Genomic DNA, 25958 nt, shown 5'->3' on the forward strand with positions numbered 1-25958 from the left:
GTTCTACGACAGCTAGGGCTGTTACACAGAGAAACCCTGTCTGGAAAAACAAACAAAACAAAAGACTATACCTAGTGAAAGAAACCAGGCACTTCTATGAAGTTCAGAAACAGGCAGAACTAATCAATGGTGATACAAATCAGCACAGGGTACTCCTCTGAGAGCTGGAGCGGGTAGCAAATGACTAAAGGGGCACTAGAATCTGTCTGGGGTGAGGGGGATGCTGAGTCACACACAGACAAAGGTATCTGTAAATCCCTTCTGGAGTTCTCCTGGACCCTATGTGTAAAAGAAGATGGAAATGATGAAAGAAATGGGGGAGGCCCCTTGGGGGAGAAGAAAATAAAGCTTAGGTTAACCCAGGATATACTGCTGAGTTACACCCATAGCACATTTTCTGTAATGAGCATCTAGATTGTGATGAGGCAGTGTCAAGCACAATGTGTTCTGCAAGGCTAGAAAGTAAGCCAGGCAGGAACAGGGTCAGAGGCTGACTTCCAATGTAGACCGGACCATCCTGCCTGAAAGGAAACAGCTCTGGGTTAAAGAGAAGACTAAGAGGCTGGTGGGCCAGAAAAGCTGGATCCTCTGAGCTTGACAACAACCACTTGAACTCCCTTTCTCCTTAGAAATTCACAACTGTAAAGACCGGGGTGCAGGTGCCATCTCTGTAGAAGGTGCATCACCGTGAAACCTGGGGAAAGCTTACTACATGAACGTGGGCTTTTCTTGGCCCCATCAGGCACAGGTCAGCTGGCTATCTGGGCAGGTTCCTGCTGACTGTGTTCCCAGGCTACTGAGAGGTTCCTGTCATCATTGCTCAAACAGAAGGGGAAGGAAGCCCTCTCAGACACAGATACCTGCCGGAAATGAGGGACAAAAGGGTTTCCCTGAGGACATTTGGGAAAGTGGTATTTCCTCAGGCCAGAGGACACAGTGAGGTGATTTTTCTAAACACTGGCTTAAAGTGGACTGTTTATCTCCTTCTGTGTGGTCTCTGTCTCTCTTTGTCTCTCTGTCTCTGTGCTCTGTCTGGGGTGGGGGAGGGCAGTGTGAGTGTGTTGTGAATCTCAGGCTGGCCAGGAATGTCCTTCAAACCCCTTTCTGCCTCTATTTCTGGGCACTGGGATGGCAAGTGTGTGTTCTTATGGCCAGTTTACATGACGCTGGGGGTGGAACTAGAGGCTTTGTGCCTGCTAGGCAAGGATTCCCCTCTGAGTTAAATCCCCAAGCCCAGCAGACCCCCTTAGAAAAATTAAGCAGTTAACATGTCCATCTGGATCTTTATGCCAATAAAAAGATTACTTTAGACTACTGTAAACAAGGATAGACATTTGTTAGGGATGGGGAAACACTACCACCTTTGACAATGCAACATAGACAACCTTTCACACAGCGGTGTTTTCTCTGCATATGTAATTATAGTGGAAATGGTCTCAAACTCAGAACAAATAGCCGAGATGCCTATTAATACATCAAAGCAGACTCTGACTTCCTGGTTCTGCTAGCATCCTTTAGTCTTGCTACAGGGTCCTCCTGGCTGGCACACCCCACCTTCTACCCTGGACTCTCCAGGCCAGGGTCTAGGCTGGCCTTTCGTCAGAGGCTCTTCCCTATACAGTCTAGCAATTTTGACCATTTTGCCTCTTGGTCAGTCTCTGGGCCCAGAAAACCCTTCTTGGTGGCTTCTGTTCTCTTGCTCTCCCTCCCCCTATCTCTTCTCATGGCCCAGCTCAATCTGGCCACGTTTACTGCTGACTCTCCTGCATGCCTCTGTCTGTGCCTCTGGATATGCTCTCATTCATATTGACAATAAGCCTTCTTCTCCACCATACCTAAGTGTGGAAGCAAGAGACCTTGGCCAAAGGCCCACTTCCCCATCAGCCTGGGAGCAGGCAGCTGTAACCCACTGCAGAGAAGACATGTTTACTAAAAACAATATGGTGCCTGTAAGAAATGTTTACCTGAGCAATAAATTCCTGATAAGGGCTCACCCACAGGAATACCCTGACCTTGACCTTTTCCAATGGCTAACCGCCTCTTCCTGACTCCCCACCGCTGCCTCTGGTGTCAGGGTATATAATAACCAGCCGGGATAAGAATAAAGTGGAGCTTTCTTGGGGCCTTCTTGGGGCCTCCATGAAGCTTTCTAGGAGCCTTCTTGAAGCCTTCTTTCACCACTGGTCTTTGTGTCATCAATCCCAACACCCTCCGCACATCCTCAGACACAGGCTGCATGAGCGGGCGTGGCACCTAGGGGCAGTCATATCTTCTTAACTTGACAGACAACTCAAGCATACCAATAATTTGCTGTCAGAGAAAGAACTTGGGACACATGGATGCCTATGAAAAATCAAAAACTTACCAAGCACTCTGCAGCCTCACATTACCAGTCAACACTGAAGAGGATGAGGAATAGACTGTGATTTTATTTTTACAGGATGCTTGACATAGAGATTACAACTACAGCGGGAATCTAGATGATAAAATATAATTGTTGCATTGAGAGCCATGTGTTGAAAATTCTCTGGCATTGTTTCAGAACCATAAGGCCTGCTTAAAGGACTTTGCCTCTCTGCCTTCTACTTACACAATGTGGAAAGCCCATTCTGCACCTCTAGCCTGGAGAGAGAAGAAAACAGATGAGAGGAAAATTGGATAAGAAGAAGAAAGGAGTTAAAAAAAAAAACAGCATGCTACCTCCTGTTGATTCCAACTCAAGCATCCTGATTAATTTGCACAGTGGTAAAAGCATTTCCAGGTTTTGTGCAGTCTGAAAGCAGGCCACCTTCCCAGCACCAGGTCATTTAAGGTGATTACAAAAGAATCATAATCTCCATGTCTGAAAGCCACTTGAATCTTAAGGATGTTTCCCCGCCTGGTAATGGCAGTGGCTTCCCTGCAAGGGCTTGGTGTGGCCCCCTCCTCACCATGGATGCCCGCCAAGGCAGCTCCAGCATGCTGGCAGCTGCTTAAGTAATCAACAAGAGTGATAAGGGCTGCCCTCCTTATTTTCTTGGGACTTGGTGTTCAGGAAAAAGCACCCTGACCTGACGGGTGTGTCCAGGGCAAGTCCACAATGGAAATCCAAAATAGGAAGGAAGGGAGCCACTTTAGGAATGTCACCTGAATGCGGTGACATGTTAGAGAGGCTTGGAGATGGGAATCCCAAAGATACTTTGGAAACTTTCTTTTTTCAAAAGCCAAAAATTCAAGGGCTGTCTACCTTGGTGGCAATTACCAATAGTACAATGAAGAGTATGATGCTAATATGTCACCATGTGATAAACAATTATGTCTCAGTGACCAGCTGTTTGTACTGCTGTGAGCCCATGAGGTTATTGTGCCCAGGGTTTCAGCATCCACCTTAGTTTGTATAAGTGCAGTGTAGGGTACCAACACAATGACAAAATCACCTAAGCACTCATTTCATTGAACACAGCGCAATCATAGCCCGTGATTGATGTGAACCGAAGGGTTACAGCAAAGAGGACATGACCTCTGGACCACACTGCAGCAAAGCAGTAATGACAAAGTTCCATACCATCCTGAAAGTCCAGGTGGACACTGTTATTAGCACTCCCTACCCCCATCCCCACTCCCACAAGTTTTCCTTGCCAGGTTGCTATGGAGATTTATGACTGGAAGAAAAGATCCCTTACCCTGGACTGCTGCTCTCATAATCAGGAATTACCTTGACTAGATTCACCCTCTTCTCTGCAAGCAGCTCAGAGTCAATGACTGACCTGTGTGAAGACACAGCCTTGGCTCTTACCTCAAGTGAGGCAACTCAGTGGCATGAGTCATGCTCCAATGTGCTGTGTGATTCAAACCACAGCCAGACATTACTAAAGCCAAATGCACTTGTCTAACTCACAGCCCAATCATGCTTTCTCTCAAGACACACCCAAATATAAAACAGACATACTCAAGTACTGTCTCAAGGCACTGCCTGTAGGGGACCAAACAAAAGAGTGTTACTGACTTCAGAAAAAAAATAGAACTAATCTGAATCTCTCCTGTTTTTGGAGAGTACCTCACATAAATTTTTGTTCTAATTTGTGATCAATATCTAGTATTAAACATTCAAAGAAAGGTCTCCTGTTCTAATCAAATTTATGAATCCCTGTGTTTTCCCTAATAATTGGAGCCTGCAATTCCCAGTCACTTCCCTGTTAAATTATTACCTGATGAAGTCATTTTGCATCTGCCATAGTGTGTGCAGAGAATGCTAGAAGATGGGAACTTGCTAGACTCAGGATGCTAGAGCTGTACCAAAATACCTGAGATAATTAACTTTAAAAGTGATAATAAACTTTAAAGGTGATAATAAGTTTTAGCTCAGAGTTTTGGAGTTTTCAGCCTATGGTCATCTGGCTTTGCTGCTGTGAGAGCTTGACAAGATAAAACAAAATAGGGAGGGTTTTATGGAATGAGCTGTTCACCGAATCATTGCAAGAAGCAAGGAAGAAGGTAGGCTCCAATGTCTCCTTCAAGGGAACACCCCAGTGACCTACTAGGTTCTGCTACCTGCCAACAGCAGGACAGGCTAGTGACCAAACCTTTAAACGCAGGTTCCTTGGAGTACTCTTTTTTTTTTTTAACTCTTTTTTTTTTTTTTTTTTTTTTTGGTTTTTCGAGACAGGGTTTCTCTGTGGCTTTGGAGGCTGCCCTGGAACTAGCTCTTGTAGACCAGGCTGGCCTCGAACTCACAGAGATCCGCCTGCCTCTGCTTCCCAAGTGCTGGGATTAAAGGTGTGCGCCACCAACGCCCGGCCCTTGGAGTACTCTTATCCAAGCCATAGTGGAAGTCATGGGCAGGGAGGGTAGACATAACACCGCATCTCCCCAAAGAGTCAGCTTGTTTCAAAGATTTTAGAGGTTAAAGCAAAGTTTTAGTTTAAGACAAATGTCAGTGTGTTATGGAATTAGATATAAAATTCATATGAGTCTCTGAGATAAAACAAGAGACTGAAGAAGTCATGGGCCTTATATGAACTGCTTTAGCTTCTTTGGGGGAAAGCCTTGAAAACACACAAAGAGAGAGAGAGAGAGAGAGACAGAGAGACAGAGAGACAGAGACAGAGACAGAGACAGAGACAGAGACAGAGACTAAAACAAACAACAGAACAGAACAACAACAACAAAATTAACATCTTGGCGGTATAAAGCTCTGCAAGGGGGAGAAGGGAGAGGGCTACAAGCCCACACTGTGTCAAAGAAGTAGTCAGAGGCCCTAGGGGGCTGAGTCCTAGGCAGAGTTTCTGAAAGGATGCATTGAAATCCTCCCAAGTCCCAGTCCCTACTCCCTAGGGCTGGGCAAGATCCAAGTTCCTGCTTTTCTAACAAGCTTCCCAGGAAAATCCTAGTTGCTATTCCCAGAGCATAAGAGCAAAGCTGTAGAGCTGGGCTCCCAGCATGAGTTCCCACCAGGTTCCAAAATACAGATTTTCCCAGCCTCTAAGGTAAGGCCGAGAAAGGGAGGAGCAGCTGTCCTCTGGCTTTGAATCCTGGGAGCTTCCAGATGAGTAGATGGCAGGAACATTGGTGTAGTCCTATCTCTCTCTCTAGGCCTGACTTAACCCTGTCTCTACCCTGGGGCCTGAAGGAGGAATGTTCATGAAAACAAAGGCCCCGCTGAGCAAACCCGAAGGTCAGTCCTCTGAAGTCCCTTGTGAACAGAACTGATCTCCAGCCAGTTTACTCAGGAAGAATGTCCAATTAAGACACTAATGTGACACGGACAGAATCTGCTTCTACTGACTCTTCACTTGGGCCTGGAGACATCCCTTGAAAAGCTAAAAGCAGAACAGAAGTTTGGTGTCCCCAACCTCGTTCTGCAACCATCTTTTTTTCTTTTGTCTGAAAATGTTGAGGCTGATTCCTGCTTAGCTTTAAATGCAAGCATGTGAATTCCATAAGGAGTGCCTGTCTCAAAGCTGCTGATAGACAACTGACCAGGCTTAAGTTCAGCTAGCCTACCACCCCTTTAGGACGGAAGGCACTAGGTTAAGGGTAGCTAGTGTATATGTTGCTTTACAACATTATGTTTCAGACACCCAGAGTGGCACCTGGAAGTCTCCAGTCCTTGTCCTAAACCTATGATCACCTTGTCTTTCAGGAGCAGTGTACCCTGGGAGCCCAGTCACCCGATGCTGAGATTAGCTTTCTAAACAGGAACAATTACTCCACAAGGGGGAATTGAAGGCGCTTCCTCCCTCCACCCCAAATGGGAATGAAGTTCCTAGCAAATGCATACTGTTGATCTGGGCATGGCTATGTCAAGGGCTCCAGTAACTTTTTTTTTTTTTTTTTGGTTTTTCGAGACAGGGTTTCTCTGTAGCTTTGGGAAGGGCTCCAGTACCTTAGCCCCATGACAATAGCAAAGCCTTCCCCAGGTGAGACTCACAGGGATGACTAAGTCTTCCTTGGGGTCTGGGTATTTGTTAAAAAGCATTTGCAGAAATATCCATCATAGCTTTCTCCTCCCAGGTGTTTACGGTCTGAAGGGAGGCCATTCTAAAGACTGCTCCTCCTGAGGTTAGGTTAACCTCCCTCTATGATTCAGTTGTATACCATAAAGCCACCTCCCTGTTCAACTCAGAATAAACACACTGAGTTTCTGGGGTGCTGTGGTTTCTCCATCAGAGAGCACAATCCACCTGATCCCAGCTTTTCTGCCTATGTGTCCCTGTCATTTCTTCATTACCTTCTGCCCCTTTCAGAAGGCACCCAAGCAGGAACAATCCTGTTGTGGCTATGGCTACTAAAATGCCCTTGTCAGTATTGACAGTAAGGACAACTTCTCGAGCCACCTCACAAAACAAAGACTAAGACATTAACCAACAAGACCATGGTTTGACCAAGGTTAGGTAACTATTTGTTCCTTTGGAGTCACTTTTGACTTTCAAGATGAGAGAAGAAGTCTGTTACCTATTCACATCAGCCCTGTGTTTTAGACTTGGCCTGGACTAATGCTTGGCAGTTTAAAATTATGTATTTAATGCTCACCAACAGAAAATGTGATGTCACTGGAGATCTCAATGTACATTCATAGGTAACAAATAGGTGTCCCTATATGTTGGAACAGTGACAGAATTAGTGGACTATAGAGCCTACATTCCAGTGGTAATGGGGGCTTGTTACTTAATGGGCACTCTGTTATACCCCACACTTAAAGATCTGTTTTACCTGGATTTAGGTACAGATATCTCATGCATATCTACTTAAATGGAGGTTTCTCTACTACATCAAACCCAGAGACAAGAATTTGTGTCTAAAGAAGTTTTCTTTGGCATTTCTGAACAAGCTAAAGTGAGGGGCGGAGCAGTGAGTCAAGAAAGGAGGAAAGGTGATAGACGGTATGTTAATGAGCACAACACTGACTGGATACTTGGTGTTCAGTCCTCCTGGGAACACAGAATAAATGGTCCATGGGTAGGAGAACAAATTCCCAGTCCAATTCCTGTTTTTCACTGGTTGTAAATTGTACCCAGGCTCATAAAGCCAACTGGTTCATCAAGCCAACTGCTCTTCTTTGCCCAAGGTAGCCCTCTGCCCAACACAGGAGCAGGTGCATGAGATAGGAAACTGTCAGTACATATAGAAATGGTTCTCCAAAGCTTCTAAAGACCATGGTCAGTGTACCAATTATCCAGCAAAGCTGAACTGAAGGGCACCATGGTGGGCTATGGAAGGGCAGGATTGTCATTGTCGTTCATTTCCTGACAGACTGAGTCTATCTTTGGATACATCTTTTTGGAGTTGATGAGCCTTGCAGGGAATAGAGGAAGATAAGGAAGATCTTCCATGAATGTAAAGCCACCAAGAAAACACCTTCTTCTTTCAAGGATGATCATTAAACTACACAGCAGTCCACAAAACAATAAACACATGAAGAAACAAGAGCAAACACACACAAAAAGCCCTCTTTGCTGGCAAAGGTGAAGGTTCCAGAAGAAGGTGAAGAATTACCTTGCACTCACTCAGCACCAACACATCTTGTGTAGACTAGACTGAAACAGAGCTGGCCCCTGTTTTCTGCTCTTGACTGTACTAAGGAGCAGCAGCTTAATGGGAACTGTGGAAAGAAATGTGACACCAGGAAGAGTAGTGAGTCTCAGACTTTTATTTATTTTTTGATAGATTTCAGGAAAGTCTTCTTAATATCCTTTTCCCTTCCTGTCAGTTTCATTTATCAGTTTAATTCATTATAGAATTTCACTTACTTAAGCTCTCAAGAGTAATTTCTTTAAAAAAAAAAAGAATTTTTTCAAGACAGGATCTCCCTGTGTGACCCTGATGGGCCTGAATTCTATATAGATGAGCCTGGCCTCCCGTTCAGACATCCACCTGCCTGTGTGTTGAGATTAAAGGCATGCATTGCCAAGTCCAGTGCTTTTAAAGTTTTTAATAGAACTTTTCCAGGTATTTATTGGGCACAACACTAGGTATGGCTTCCACGAATCTGTGCTTCCTACTGTGGGTCAGGGAAACTGACTGCACCAGAATATCAAGGTGCTTGCTTTAACAGCTGTATCAACTGTAACTTCAGTGCTACCAAACTCATTCAAAGTGCACAATCTGAAGGTCTTCATTACATCTGCAGAGAAGAGCACCAAAATCCAACTTGAGAGCATTTTCTTCAACCCCCTTCCTTCTTCATCCCCCACAAGCAGACACTTCTCACTCTCTTCTCCCAGGCATTGTCAGCTACTAATATCTACAGATTTGCTTGTTCTGGAAGCTTCACCAAGAAAGTGATATAAATACACTGTCCTTTGTGACAGGGTCTTTTCCTTTAACGTGACATTTGAGGTTTATCCATGCTGTAGCAGAACAATGGTATATATGCACACACACAAAAAATATCAAAACAACCCACTGACAGAGAATTGTAATACATTTTAAATGTATGTATGTATGTGTGTGTGTATGTATGTATGTATGTATGTATGTATGTGTATATTTATGGTTTATGGAGACAGGGTTTCTCTGTAGCTTTTGAGCCTGTCCTGGAACTCACTCTGTAGACCAGGCTGGACTCGAACTCACAGAGATCCATCTGCCTCTGCTTCCTGAGTGCTGGAATAAAAGGCATGTGCCACAACTGCCCAGTTTATAATACATTTTTTGAAGACATGCTCCTTATTTAGTCTTGAAACAACAACCTCTCGTGGTGGGTATAATAACTTCTACAATTAGTAAGTGTTGTCTACATTCTTTAACCAAAGGAAATGCACCAGTTCAGTTAGAAATCACTACAGGATGCCTGGCTTTTTATTCTTAGACAAGTGTCCTCTGAATTGTGCCTATAGATTTCCCTGTGGATGCTTGGTGAGGAATCCCTGGGAAGATTAAAGGCTGGAATCAAAAGTCATACTCTGTGAAGTCAGAAATCTGTCTGGCAGGTCACATTGATTTTTTATGCTTTGTTTGCAAAACTAGAGATTAATGAATATTTTGGAAGTTGTAATTAGTCAGGGTGAAATTCTTGGAACTACATGTGGTCTGAGGTAAGTGTTCAATTAATACTTATTCTGATTCTTATTATCACTAGAATATCCACACTGTGGCCTTATTATTTCTCTAGAGAAGATGATGGTTTCTCTGTGGTGTGAGACATGTGAGGATATCTATAAGTGACCTTTTAGAAAATCAGTGCTCACTATGCTAAGCTACCTTGGCTTTTGGACGGGATCCCCTCTGAACAGTGTTCCAAAGGATGAGAAGAATGCTTGAGGCAGAAAAGATCAGCAAGGGAATCCATAGAAGCCAAAGGACTAAATTTTTTGAGAGACACACACTAGCACTACTTGAATATTAAGTACAGCATCAGTATTCAAGTGTTAATTGAAAAGGTTACGCTTATCTACGTATGTGTACTCCTTTATCTGCATCCATGATTCTACAAGTTTGAAGTAGCTGTTATAATAGTCATCTCTATTGTGACCCACGTAGAACCACTGAGGCCATAGGATCTTTAACTGTTTTTCTCCGTTGCTTCAATGACAATGCATTATAAAAATTAATTCTGGAGATTTTAATCCAGAATGTCTTTGGCCCACTTAGTGATGACTCTGATGGGTCTAGTTGCACTCATGGAGATATTGTGCTACTAAGCCTGTCCGGAAGATGCTCAGTAAATGGTTCTGGAAAATACAGAGATCCTTTCCTGGTATGTTCAGATGTCACTCAGGAGCTAGTTTCCGGAACATCATGGGAAAAAAATTTAACCCACAGTGGGAGACTAACAAAAGCCTCTTGGCCTTGAAGCCTGGCTGAACTCTACCTTTGCTGAAGTGAAACTTCCCCTAGATGAACAAATATGACCCTCTTTCTTCACAAACTGGGCTCACTCTTTTACAAGCTGTTGGTCTTGGCTGTGTATCCAAGTTCAAACACTCAGGACATGGTCAGCATCTTCTCATCAGAATTAGGAGACTGCCAGTGTCCTAAATCCTCAGGCTCTCCAGGTGCCAACCACACACGGAAGGATGAAATCTTGAGCAGGATCCTCCACCTAGAGTGGACTGTGCTCAGACTGGGGAAGGCACCCTGTGTTACTTTGTGCATAGGGGGAAATGGAAAAGAACATCATTCCTGCTGTTAATGTTGCTATTGAAATACTGCTAAATTGTTGCCTTTCCCTCCCTCTCTCCCTCTCTTCCCACTTTTTTAAAAGCCAAGTCCTGGCCACAACTGGAATGTGAATCTTCCTCCCCTAGTAAGACATAGGCTTATACTGAAATGTGCCGTTGCTTCTGTTGTTTATTTACCCCCATGTCTTCCTCCTGCCTCTCCCCTATGCCAAGGTCTGATATCATCCTACCTTGCCAGCCTCCGGGATGTAAGTGACTTTAAATTAATGTCTTTTCTCCCTATTGACCCAGGCACTGTGGAGAGAAGCTGTGACTTCCCATGAATCCTGAAGGTCCTTAAAACTCCAGAAGAAAGTCCTGCCTGCTTTACCTATAAAAACTCATTCGGAGAAAATGGCCAAGACCAGAAACAAAAGAGCCCTTAGTACTAACTAGTCACAACCATTAGGGTCATTGGCTCTGGTTTCAAACGAGAAGAGAAAACAAACTCCACTCCAAGTAGGAACTGGTTCTGCTGTCCTCTCTTAAACTTTGCAAATCCAAGTTACAGTGTTTGGACATTGCTGAAGTTTCCTTCTAGTGGATTTCCCTTTATTGTGTGCTCCAGATGGCCAGTGGCTAGTACAAAGACAAGCCCAGTTTAAACTATGACTTCACTTGTTTAGGCCTTTGCTGCTGTCATGTGTGTATGGCACAAGAAGAAAGGTGTGGTCATCACATTGTTCTAGCATAAGTCAAGTTGTTCTTCTCTCCTGTTGCTTCTTTCAACACTGTGGCTACCGGCTATGCTTAGGTTGGCACTCAGTGTCTATAGACACACATCCCCTCCACCCAGCACTCTTGATAATCCACTAAATAACTCTCCACCCAGAAACTCAACAATTTAGTGGTTTAAGTGGATGCTGTGAAACACAACAGAAGAATCATGGCAAACGCTCTGACTTTTCCAATCACAAACTCACACACGTTCTCTCCTTTCCTTTACATGACTGTTTCCATGTTTCTGCTTCTCTATGGCCAGGAATGTTGATTAAAAAGAAACAAAACACTTGATTGTAGAACTTTCTCCTCTATACACGTCACTGTGTCAATAAGAGGTGGGTGAAGACACTGTCAGTCTCCCCAATCATCTTGCAAACTAATTCTCAATGGAAAGAATGTCATGCCTGCCTCTGTTCCACTGACAAAAGCAAGTCACAGAAACCAGCCTAATATCAATGGGGTGGGAAGTCTACTGCCCATGTAAGGTCTAGAGAAGATAGGGTACAGATCCTCATGGTGAAAGTTTATATGTAGCTGTCCTAAACTAGACAATACAGTGATATCACCCAAGAGTATCTGGTAGCTGAACTAAATTAGTATTTTTATGAAGGTAAGAAAAAGTCATGACTAATGAGATTGAATTTGAAATTTACTGGATAACCAAATTAATACTCACAACTTCATCTTGAGATCTCAGATGGAGATGAACTATGGAGCCCTCTATTTACACAGTAAGACATCACCTAGAAAGAGTTGCACCTTCAAACTTGGCCTTCAAGTTCCAGATGTAACCACTTTTTTCTGAAGGCTTTCATGTTGTCTTCTCTTCAGACATGGCTAATTGTTTTTACTTAGACATATTGTTTTGTCATTTGTATGTGAGAACCTTGAATTGGCTGTCAGGGATTTATAATCAACAAAATATGGATAGAACCTGTCAATGACAGATTAGGAAGAATGCCACAGATTGCTGACTTTTCAGCTAAGTTTGATCCCACCATCACCCCATAGCTACAACTGAAGTAGACTGCCAGTACTATTGGAACCATATGTTCTACTTCCCCATGGCCGCAACTTATATTTGACTGGAATGACTATTTAATCGAGATCCATAAAATTAGTTTTTGTAATACATAGTGTGGGTGAAGATGAATGAAAGTTGAAATTTCTTAGAAGATATTCCTATACCTGGAGTTATGCGCTCTAAAAGTCAAGCAAATATGTTGCGAAATAGAATATTTCTTTAACTCTGTAAAGCTGTGTTACATTTGTTTATGCTCCATTTCTTTCATGATGTAAAGATGTGTTGCTTTGCTTGCCTAGGGCTCCTGATTGGTCTAATAGAAGCTGAATGGCCAATAGCTAGGTAGAGGAGAGAAAGGCGGGGCTGGCAGGCTGAGAGAATAGGCAGGAAGGAGAATCTAGGCTCAATGAAAGAGAAGGGAGAGAATGAGGGAGAAAGAGAAGGATATGTCTGGACCAGCCAGTCAGACAGCTGCTAGCCAACCAGACATGGAGTAAGACATACAGAATTTGAAAGAAAGGTAAAAAGCCTTAAGGTAAAATGTAGATAAAGAGAGACAGGTTAATTTAAGTTATAAGAGCTAGTGGGACAAGAATAAGCTGAGGCCAAGCATTCATAACTAATAATAAGTCTCTGTGTCATGATCTGAGAGCTGGTTGGTACTCTAGAAGGAAGCCTGCTACATAGATGAAAAATGGTTACAGACTGAAGTGGTAGAAGGGAACACACACACACACACACACACACACACACACACACCAAAGTAACTTGAGAAAAATCTATTTCTTGTGTCTCCAGAGAGAGAAAGAGGCACAAGGATAAATGTATAGAGCGAGGAATGCCAACTGTTGTATTTTTCTCAAATTTTCCCCCCAGGGGAAGCATGCAATTTTAACTCTAAATTCTATGACCTTTGTCACCATACATTCAATATTTATTTTTGCTTACCTGTGTGGATTTTGAGTAAGAATTCAAAGTAAATCATTCCTAAGAGACCATGCAAAACAAAATTCAGCTTTGCTTGCATATGCTCTTTAATGGAAAGCACCTGTAAACTGGTAATAGATTAATTCTGTTCAGAGCAGTGAAATGCCTGCAGGGCTCTGCACCCCATGTGACTAGTCTCACACCTAAAGATTGTTTTGCACCACACTTTTTGTAATATAAAGGATGCTAACTGACTTCTTACTCAGACGAGTCCCAGTCCTAATATCAGGTCTTCTCATCTAAGAACTATTCAATTTAAAGAAGTCTTGTAACCTCACAATGTCTGAATTTCAAAATTTTTATTACTTCTGCTATGAAAATTTCAAGCATACCCGCAGAAGGAACAGCATAATAAAAATATAAGTAAACATGAGTTTGAATCATGACTAAACCTAGCACAAACCCAAATCAAAGGACTTTATATACTATAACAAGTGAGCATGTTACAGATACATCAAGAGCATGAAGATTGGGTTGGGGCTACTGGGAGTGACCATAGACCAGAGGAGAATAGGAACACATAAAAGCAAATTCGAGATGGGACCTCCCTGCCTTGGTTCTAAGAAAGAAAAATGACATTAGTTGGGGGGATGAGTGGAATTAGAATGGAATTTCTGAGTCATTTAATCATGTTATATTATTGCTAATTTCCAGGTGTTGGTATTTATGTCTCAGTGACATAGAATGCCACATTAGGAGAAGCTATGCAACATATATTGGGACCTTTGTTGTTATAATAAAATATTATACACATTTTTTAATTCTAAAATTTAAGCTTTAAAACATGGAGGCTTAGAAATGGTGATAGGAATGATGCTTGTCAGCCTTCTGTCATTCCTGTTTCATCTAGACCTCCCCTTTCATCACTCGTGTGTGTGTGTGTGTGTGTGTGTGTGCGCGCGTGCGTGTGTGTGTGTGCGTGTGTGTGTGTCTGTAATGAAAACAGGATATAATTTTACTGTTGGATGTCTACAGATAATGACTGTTTGTAACATGCCTGCAATAATTTGAGGACATGTAGCATAACTGACGACAGTTATTCAATACCTATGCTCTAGGTCACCAAGTGCTTCAAAAAAAATGTCTGTTATAGATTTTATTTAACCAAATCAGATTTCCAGCAAGGTACCCATACTGCATTGTTTTCAATAGCCCCTAGATTTCTTCATCTGTGAGAGTTTCCACCCCTCCTCCTTTTCTCTCTGGCATTTATTTTTGAAGAAAGTGGGTCATGTTTTCTGCAGACTTCCCCGTTTTGCTTTGGATGGCTCTATGCTAGTGCTTCTGGGTCTTTCTTATACAGAGACAACAGCCCTCACCTAGCAGCACCTGAAAGCTAGATGAGAAAACATGAAAAACAGCCCAGGGTTTAGTAAGTATTGTTTTGCAAGCCCTGGCTGCCCTTCCTCCTCCTGTCCCCTCTGCAGTCTCACCATGTGATTCAGAACAGTAACCATGCATTTATCATGCATCATCATTAGATTTATTCTCATATTACACTCATGAAGATTAACAGATGTATTTATCACAACTGATTTAACTGATAAAAGACCTAGCCCTAGAAAGGGGGCCAGTAAGAGAAATTCGATTCCACATGTAAAAGTGACCAACCATGTGGCCTTAAGCTCAAAGTATGAACTATGAACTGGCCACAGGGTATCGTCTGCAAGTCCGTTAGAAGGATAGAATTCCTGGCCTTATCCCAGACATGCTGGGTCATAATATACATTTTTAGACATTCATTTATTCATGTGGTGTAGGGGGGGTGGTTTATGGATGGATGTGTGTGACGCGCGCGTGTGGTGTGTGTGTGTGTGTGTATTGACATGTCATGGTGCATTTGTGGAGGTCAGAGAACAACCTATTGCAGTTGATTCTCTCCTTTGATCACGTGGGTCCCAGGGATCCACCTCAAGACCTTAGGCATGGCATCAAACGCCTTTTCTCTGCTGCGCCATCTCCCAGCCCACCACATGCATTTTAACAGCGTTCTAAAAAGATTTGTGTGCACATTATAGACTGAGGAACAGTGACCTTAAGAGAACCTGGGGTCTTTTCGTATATAAACTAGACTCTCCCTTTCTTCACTTTGAAAAAAAAAAGGCTCTGTTTTCTGCTTAAAACATGGCAACCTTAAAAACTTTGTCTCACTGCCCTCAACTCCAATCTTCTCTTAAATTCCACAAAGAAGCTGGCCCACTGGCCATCAGTGAGGAACAGACAGCAGGATATGAACCATTTATTTCCTGCTCGCTCCAAGCTCTCCTCCAAAGCAGTACTGAGAAAGAAATGAGGTTTCCCAGGATCTGCAGGCAGCATCTAGGTAAATGAACCATGAATCCCTGCATTCCTTGTGCGCATACTCCAGGAAGGCCCTTCAAAACTCTTTGAAAACTGTTTTCATTTAGCCAGTGGGTTCTGCGTTCATGAGAGCCTCTAACCTGCCTTTAGAATGGAGGTGGCCTTGCTTTGCTTTGGAGAGATGGTTCCGAAGGAGACATTTCAGATGACCTTGGAGCTTGACATTGAGTGTGGGACACTGTGAGCCTCTAACAGCAGTTAGGTCTCAGGAAGAGACCGTGGCTTTTCAAGTACACCTGAGCTCAAGGCTGTGTACCTTTGCTTTTAAGGAAATTTGGTTCTGTTTGCACATAGACTCATATTAAATGTAGATGGCTAACTTTATTACTTCCCCAGACTCCAAAACAGAATTGACAGGCAGAATCTGGCTATTATAGCTCTTAAAACAAAACAAAAACCTACAATCATACAGAATAAGTAAGCAAATCTTAGTTTAAGCTCCACATAGCTTTTATTCATGATTAGGTACATATTTCTCACACCTAAATATTTTAAACAGAGCCAGAGTCACAACTTCACATTAAAATGACCCACAGCAGTCCCAATGCCACTTCCTGTTCAGCTCCAGTTTTCTTTCTTCTTTTCACAATTGGCTTCTGAGCCAGGCAGGATCCAAGGTCCATGGCCAGCACCTGGTTAATATGTCTTTCAAGTCTCGTATTACATAATAGTCCCTATTCATTTTTATGTTAATTGTAAGCTGAACAAACAAAACTATTAACTGTACAGGATTTCCTCAATTCTAGATACAGCCTATGGCTTCCTTGTGATAGCTTGCACTGTACTCTCTGTGTGTCCCTTGTAAGTGGTTAGGAGGGTATTATTTCGTGTTTTGTCTGGCAAGATTTTATTACTGGGGGGCTATTACTGACCAAATGTTTGTATCTCTTACCATCTTAACAAATAAATAAGTTGAAGATCTGACAATAAAACATCAGAGGTTTTTAGGTGTTTTGGTCACGAGGTAGATCTCTCATGAGTGTATTAGTATTCTGAAGAGAGAAACACCCTCTATCAACTGTGTGAGAATACAAGGAAAAATCTGAAGGCTATAATGAAGAAGGATGCTGTCACCTGTCCCCGAGGATGTTGGCACCCCAACCCCAGGATCCCAGCCTTTACAACTGTGAGAAATAAATGCTGGTGTTAATAAGACATCAAGCCTGTGGTAGTGTGTGATAGCAACCCAAACTGACTAAGACAGGAGCTACTTGGGTAGGGGGAGAGGGGCTGAGATAAGTTGCCAATGTACTGAAGCTCATGAAACCTACCATCCCATGACTTCTCACATTAAACTTCTAATTTTCAAAGCAAATACCAAGTATGCAGGAAAAAAATACTAAGTTACCATGAAGATTAGACACAAGTGAAGCATAGGCTAGCATATAGTTGACTGACATTATATAAATGTTTATGTCATCCCTGTTTTCTTAGCCTCTCATATCTAAACCATCAGCTGAGATGTGGACAATATGTCTATTTCCTCTCCAGTTAGGAAGTTCCTCTGTTCCCTTTAATGTGAATAAGGTAAAACTAAAAAATGATCCAAGTGTGATTCCATGAATCATATCATTAATTGTCAAGCAAACAGAATGATTCTTGGGTTCACAATGATTAGAGAAAGAAAGAATACTATGAAAAACCTCACAAGGAATACACTACATTAACCTAATTTTATTAAATCCAATTAGTTGGTGAGAGTTCTGTAGAAAATAAAGTCTAATTAAAGTTTGGTATCTACCAAAAACAGTGTTTTGGGGGACATCTGTGATGACTCATGGATCCCTCCTGGCATGAGGGTGGTACTCTGACTCAAACTGAACTTTCAGTACTCAGAGAAGTGTCTAGTGCAACACAGTATACCATGTGTTCCTGCTGTGGTAAGGAGAATCTGCCGCAGGCTAAGCTCACCAAGTGTCAATCAAACTCAAGTTGATGTTTATTTTTGAAGTTTAGTAATCAAGGTAAGTAGCTCTGGGTTTCTGGTAAGTTTTGATATAACATTCCTGGGGGTCTAAGGAGCAGTTCCACCCAAGTGTATGTATAGTAGGTCTGATGCGACTCTAGCTTCTCAGTGCTATAGAGGCATGCTCTCCAAAACATATATAACAAGTAACAATCTATGTGAGTGCTTGCAGTCCTTTCAGAACTACATGGCACTTTTCCATCGGAGACAGCATCAGTTGAACTGGAAAAGGACTGAATCATTGTTTATGCTCTCTTTCCCAGATAGCGGGTTTCAAAGGCATCTTAATTATTTTCCATTCACCAAATGTTCATTGTCTCTGAATGTGCAGATTCTTGAATGGGGAATATGAAGATAATCAACGCATAGTTTCTCTTATAGTGTGGGAGTGCTAGAGGAACATGATAAACAAGAAGAGAAGAGGCTAAGCTGACAGTAATGTCAGAAACATAGATGGTGTCAACTGTTGGCTCGTGTTTTGATTACTTCCATAGGCTGCTGGTTTGGATGGGTTGGCTATTGCTTTTATTTCACTTGTTGGCTTTCTGCCTTCTCTGTTGCTAAGGACAGAATGACTGTAACTTACTGAGGAATGGTCAGACAGAAATAAAGGTTTGGCCCCCAAAGGACATTGTATTTGTGAGGAATCCCAGATACTTCTCTTGTGAACCACGAGCATTCATCAGGATGCTCTGAGGCAGCTTTGAAGGAGACACCAATAAAAACGGCTGGAAAGGATTTGTATTAATGAACTTTGAAGAGATAATAAAAGGAGATAAGGAAAGATCAAGAATAACAGGCAAAATTTGAAATAAATATGTTCCTGAATTTTTTGTTTCAGACAATCAGCTTTCATAAGACAACAGAGTTTGCCGGGCAGTGGTGGTACACACCATTAATCCCAGCACTCGGGAGGCAGAGGCAGTGGGATCTCTGTGAGTTTGAGACTAGCCTGGACTACAAGAGCTAGTTCATGACAGCTTCCAAAGCCACAGAGAAACGCTGTCTCAAACACCCCTCCCTCCACCCCCCATCCCTCACCCAACCCCCCACAAAAGAAAAAGACAATAGAGCCAGTTCAGATGCATCAGAAAACAACCTTGACAAGCAACTTCCCACTTCAAGGTCATACATTCAGTGTATTGATTTATTGTTTTTCCACATACTATACAAAATGCACAAAACTCCATGCACCTATAAGCATACAGAGTGTATCTATCCATATACATACAAAGGCTGCTGAATATTTTATTTTATGTTATAATTCCAATAATGATACACATAAAATATTAAGTACACTGAAGTCATCTAACTAAGAACTGTAAGCACTGTACAGCCTTTAAGATTGTGTGTGTACCTGCTCACACCTATGTAAACGTGCATGTGTACATGTATGTGCGTGTATATATGAGTCAGAAGTTGAATTCTGGTGTCTTCCTCAGTTGCCCTCCACATTATTTTCAAGACAGGATCTCTCACTGAGCCTGGAGTTTACTGATTAGCTGAGGCTGACTAGCAAGTGAGCCCCAGGATCCTCCTGTCTCTGCTTCCTTAGTATTGGCATTACAAATGAGTACTGCCACACTTGGCTTTTTACGTGGATGCCAAAGACCAAAATCAAGTTCTCTTCCTTCCATAGGAAGTACTCTACCAACAAAGACATGTCCCCAAGCCTAGGGTTTGAAAAATGCATAAATGTTTCCTTCAGTTCTTCAGTTCTTCAGTCCTCTCAAGCACAGTATCCCCAAATTCCTGTAAACAGCCTGAAACAAGCCTAATTGCACAGGGGCATCATAATAGAATCTCATCAATGACTTACTTTGAATCTGAAAAGCAAAAGGAAAATTCTAAATGCCATGAAATGATTGGCCAGGCACCCTACCAACTAATAGTAAACTGCACAACATCAACCTTCCTTCTTTCCACACCAGCATAGAAAATAATCCATCAGAAAATCTTTCTTGGTAGCCTGGAGAATACCAAGACAAAGAGATAAACTCTGCCTGCCTGCCTGTCTGTCTGTCTAAGACAAAGAGAATTATTGATTTTAAAGTCCATTTCAAAGCTTGGTACATTTTTGACATATGACTCAAGGAGGAATAATTTGACTAAGTATAATTGTATCAGTAAACAATAGTGTGTTTAGCCAAGGTATCACTATAGCAGTTGCCTAGGGAAAAGAGTTGTACTCATCTATCTAGAAACACATCTTCTCCTATGTTTCCAATAGCTTGGGGCTCCCAGAAAGCTACCAAACCTAGTGAGCACAGGTCTCTTCAACAAGAAATAATGCAAATTGAGGAAGAATGTGTCGTGGAATAATCTTTTTGTACACTGTGAGGATGAGCCTTTTGCCAAAGTGCCTTCTGATTGCTTTATTAAAGAGCTGAATGGCCAATAGTGAAGCAAGAAGATGTTAGGCAGGTCTTCTGGACAGAGAGAAAAAGAAGAGAGGAATCTAAGCACAAGAGAGACACCAGGAGATGGGGAACAAGCAAGACATGAACCAATCCACATGGCGGGATGTGGATTAATAGAAATGGGTTAATATAAGTTGTAAGAACTCGTTGGGAACTAGCCTAAACTATAGCCCAAGCTTTCATAACTAATCATAACTAATAATAAGTCTCTGCGTCATTTTTTGTAAGCTGGCAGTCCAAAGAAAAATCCAACTACATATGGAATGTGGGTACTCAATTACCAAACAGGGAGCCTGAGAAACCTAAAAAATGTTCTGCACAAAGAGCCGGATATGATTTTCTAGTCCTATGGTCTCTCAGGTGAGCAAGTGCTTGGCATACAGAAGCACGGCTAATGACTGTTGTATGGAGACATAAGCTAAGCTGATCTATGTGGCAGTAGCTGACATTGAAGTTTAATATTTGACTCATCATGCATGGTCCCCCAGAGGAGGGGAAAGGGACAAGATCTCCTGAGCAAACTGGGAGCATAAGGGGAGGGGAGAGGGAGCTAGGAGAAAGAGAAGGGGAGAAGAGGAAGAATGAGGAGGATATGAGGGAGCAGGAAGATTGAGTTGGGGGAAGAACAGAGGAGAGCAAGATAAGAGATACCATAATAGAGGGAGCCATTATAGGTTTAAAGAGAAATATGGCACTAGGTAAAGGTCCAGAGATCTACAAGGATGACACCCACTAACAATCTAAGCAATAGTGGAGAGGCTACCTTAAATGCCCTTCCCTGAAAATGAAATTGATGACTACTTTATATGCTATCCTAGAGCCTTCATCCAGAAGCTAATGGAAGCAGAAACAGACACCTACAGCTGAACACTGAACTGAACTACTGGAATCCAGTTGCAAAAAGGGAAGAGTGATGAGCAAAGGGGTCAAGACCAGACTGAAGAAACCCACAGAAAGAGCTGACCTGAACAAGGGGGAGCTCATGGACCCTGGACTGATAGCTGGGAAATTATCATAAGGCTAATCCAGACCCCCTGAATGTGGGTATCAGTGAGGAGGCCTCGACAATCTCTGGGGCCTCTGGTAGTAGATCAGTATTTATCCATAGCATATGAATGGATTTTGGGAGCCCATTCCACATAGAGGGATACTCTCTCAGCCTAGACATATGGGGGAGGGCCTAGGCCCTGCTCCAAAGGATATGACAGACTTTGAAGATACTCCATGGAAGGCCTCGCCCTCCCTGGAGAGCAGAGAGGGGATGGGATAGGGGCTTAATGGGAGGCAGGGGAGGAGGGGAGGAGAGGAGGGAGAGGAAACTGAGATTGACATGTAAAAGAAGCTTGATTCTAATTTAAATAAAAAATAAAGAAAGAAAAAAATATTTGTCTCACATGGTCATAAAACACTGTAAATGTGTATTTAGTTAAGCCAGGTCCAGACACAGAAAACCTCTGAAAAGATACAATATGTTTAAAAATGTCCTTGGATGCTGAAGAAAGAAAATAAGTATAGATAACCATAGCAAAAATGAGTAGTTTAAAAGTAATAAAGTCTTTAAAATAAGACTGAAGTAATATAAAAATATAAGACACATAAGGATGGAAATTATAACCCAGGGAGTTTGGACCTTATATGGTGCTTTGTTAATTGTGAATTTTTTGAATGCTAATGAACAGAGAACATCAGCTGCTGAGACACATTGGATTATGGAAGGAACTGCTGAATGAAACCAGCCTACATACTTTAGGGATATCTTGGCTTCAAAATGGAAGTTGGAAAATGTATTGATTTGGGGAAGAGGTTATGCTTTTGTTTTCACAGGAAATAAAAAGGCTATAGATTCATTCAAGGTTGATAGAGATCAGGTTTGATTTGGGGAGACTCCTGAAAATCCTGGCTACAGACATAAAGAAATAAACTTAGAAAAACTACAAGACTGGTGACATATATTTTACCTACTCAAATATAAAACAAAAAAATCATCTAGTTTATATTCCACTCACAGTTCATGCTTGTATCAATGCTGATATGTATGTATGTTTTCAGAATAAGGGGACCAGACGACAATGAAAACCAGTGGCCCAAGTGATCCAGCTTCTCGGAGTGCCTCTGTTGCAGTTTCCTCAGAGTTCTGCAGCCAGAACAGCATCAAGGCTGCTGGTTGAGATGGTTCAGCTTCACATATTATTCTAGCCAGGACTGCAGATAAGCCTTGTATGTCCCCATTGTACAGAGACTGGACAAAAAGTGTTACAGCTAGCTCTTTCAGGACTTGACCATTATCCTAATTTTCTCAGGATCCCCCAAAGGTGCCATTGCCCCCAGACAACAGGAAATAGTCTAGAGAACATGATGCCCACATTCCCAAGAGGTGGGGTCTGTGGTTTTTGGTCATTTGGTGGGTTATGGATATTTATCATTATTTAGGGGCTTGGTTACAAATTGTTATTGGCCATGATTATGGAGGAAGCTGATCAAAGGAGACTAGATTCACAGATCACTTTCTGAAGGGAAAAGTGGTGGATACAGTATAAAAATAATGTGATAAAGGGGTGGATTGCTGAATCTACTTTTGAACAACTATCAATATCAAATATTTTACATTGGTATGGATTTTTATACATTGATACAAATTTAAGGTTATTTTTATTAGAATATACTCTATATATCTTTCTACTCTTGTTTAAGATATTTTTGTACATTGATAAAAATTTAAGGTTATTTTTGTTATACATATATATGTTTCTACTCTTGTTTAAAATTTGTGCCCATGCCTATGCAGCTCATTTAACAATGTAATGTAAATTTCAGTTCCCAAGTTATTATTACAAACTATTTAGGATAATTAAAATGTTAGTAGTAAGTCATCTGTAATAACTAAACTTATAGTCATGTTAGGTATACAGAATTACATTTTAGAAATATTGATGCTATTTAAACACTTCAAAGACCTAAAGAATATGGCACTTAAAGTGCTTTAATAACCATTAGGTTTTTCATGATGGTGAAACATTTCTGCTCCTGGTAGTACCAATCTACTTCAAAAAAGGATGATGGGCATCAAAGAACTTCCATATGGAATTAGATTTTCTTGTGGTATACTTAGACAATGGGCAAAAAAAAAATTGTCATTGCCCCAACTGCTGACAGTATGCTGTCCAAACTGGATGAACTGAACTTTGCCAAGACAAAGTAAAAGACAGTCCTTCAAAATTCCTGATTTACAGATAAGTCTGTCAGATATCCTAGGACTGTAGACCAATGATAGATGTCCCAATGTTGCAGAGGAACCTTGAATGACTGTCTAGGCAGCCAGCTATTTTTGTCATTTCTATAGCTTTGGAAATTTGTTTGCTTCTTGGGTCTCTGATGGGGTTGAATATTAGATAGTATAGTTACAATTTTCATTGCTACCAAATTCAAAAAAGAAACTCACAAAAGAAGTATAAAGTGTACACGTTTGAGAGACATAAAAGCTTAAATCGTTTATCTAAGGAAATGTTTTGAGGTAAAAAAAAATAGTTTGGTCCTGGTAATACAAGTTTGGATAGAAAATTAATTAGGTACAAAACTTTGGACTTATCAAGATAGGATAGGTAATGGAGTATTTTCTCTGAATTTGCTAAATACAAATTAGATTGAAAATGTAATCCCTAATTGGTAATTGTTCGTATTGTATATAGTTTTATTATGATAAAGTTAAAACCTTCATTTTTATTTAGGCAATATCTGATAATTGTTCTTATCATATGTAGTTTTACTGTGTTAGAGTAAAACCTTCTATTTTTATTTAGACAAAAGGAGGAAATGTTGTGGAATAATCCTTTTGTATACTGTGAAGATGTGTATTTGTCAAGGTGCCTTCTGGTTGCTTTAATAAAGAGCCTAATGGCCAATAGTGAGGCAAGGGGAGGTTAGGTGGAAGTTCCAGGCACAGAGAGAAGAAAGTGAGGGGAATTTTGGAACAGGAGAGATACCAGAAGATGGAGTACAAGCTTGACATGTAGGAGGAGAGGTATTAGCCACAAGCCAAGTGGCAGCATGTAGATTAATAGAAAAGGGTTGATATAAGTTACAAGAACTGGTTAGGAACTAGCTTAAGCTATAGACTGAGCATTCATAACTAATTATAAGTTTCCATGTCATTTTTTGTGGGCTGGCTGCCCAAAGAAAAGTCTGACTAGATTCATGTAAATATTTAGAAGTCAGAGGTAGGGTGGTGGCTTGTATCTATCATCGCAGGACTTTGGGTGAAGCTAAGATGGGAGCTCACTAGTTCAAGGCCGATGACATCTTCAGTTGTCATCACTAATATGTGGAGACCAGAATGCAGCTACATATTCTATAGTACACAGCACTGCCCTGCATCAAAGCATTAGCTAGTCTTGGACATCAATAATGAGAAGGTTGAAAATACTATGTAGAGTCAGTGTAGGCTCTCTTAACCTGGGTTTCCATCCTGGATCCCAAACTTCAGGGGACTGTCTACCTTTTCTTTAATTGTGTAGTTCTGCATAGTGCAGGATGGTTGTTCACAAGAGGCCCCATTTCTTCTTTAGAATACACCTTGCATATCCAGAAACCTGAGTAGGGTTCAGATATGGCAAGGAGGGCATGTCCTTGACATAAAAAAAAGTATTAACTACCCACCAACACATGCACAGAAACACAGGCCTTACTTATATCATTGCCTCCTAAAGCAATATTTGCAAGCTGCATATGTTTTTTGAGTGTACCCTAAGCCACTTTGTACACAATTGTATGAATTGTATGCAAATGTTCATTTTGTCATTGAAAAATTTTATTCTAAGTTTAACAGGAAATTCAGTCTACATGAAAATCATTGGTCAACTACATGAAAATTTCATATGTACCCTGAACTGTCTCCTGATCTAGACTGTGAGCTTTTGAAATAGTACAAAATTCGGCCATGATTCCTGGGTTGATGCCACTGGTACACCCATGCCCATTATGACACCAGGGCAGGATGCCCTAGACCACAGGAGTTGCAGACTTGACTATACATCATAATTGCAGGGTCATGCTGAAGCACTGAAGCTAACTCCCACCCCCAGGGATTTCCTCCCTTAAATCTAGAATAGGACTGGATAACTGAGAGTCTAACAAGCCCTTTGGTGACGCTGCATCTGTTTTTATCTGGTAACAGCAGAGTTTAAACTTTGAACAGAAGGAAGCAAATACTTTTGTGGTGAGCAAGATAGTAAGTATGTTGTATATTGTGAGTAGTGTTGCAAAGGGCTCAGGACTAAATTCTCTTTTAGCTCCAGACTTCAATTCTTTTGGATAAACCCCAGGGAGGAGGATTGTCTGATCATATGGTGGTCTTATTTTTTATTTTTTGAAGGATTGCCATATTGTATTCTGTGTCAGCTGAACCATTTTGCATGACCAGAAACAGAAGGCAAGAACTCCAGTTTCTCTGTATCTTTGGCAACACTAGATGACTTTTGTTTTTTTGGTTTTTCGAGACAGGGTTTCTCTGTATTGTTTTGGAGGTTGTCCTGCAACTCACTCTGTAGACTAGGCTGGCCTCTAACTCACAGAGATCTGCCTGCCTCTGCCTCCGGAGTGCTGGGATTAAAGGCATACACCATCAACGCTTGTTTTTGGTTTTGTTTTGTTTTGTTTTTTAATAATGGCCATCCTGACAGGTATAAATGGATAACACATTATACTTTCCATTTATTGTTGCACTATTCACAATAAATAAGATGTGACCATGACTTTAAGTCTCCATGAGTGGATAAATGAATAGAGAAAATGTGGTATGATGAAACAGTGGAATACCATTTAGCCTTGAAAAGAAGGAAACC

Source organism: Mesocricetus auratus, unplaced genomic scaffold (genome assembly GCF_017639785.1).
Source record: "Mesocricetus auratus isolate SY011 unplaced genomic scaffold, BCM_Maur_2.0 Super-Scaffold_100004, whole genome shotgun sequence".
Taxonomy (NCBI): Eukaryota; Metazoa; Chordata; class Mammalia; order Rodentia; family Cricetidae; genus Mesocricetus; species Mesocricetus auratus.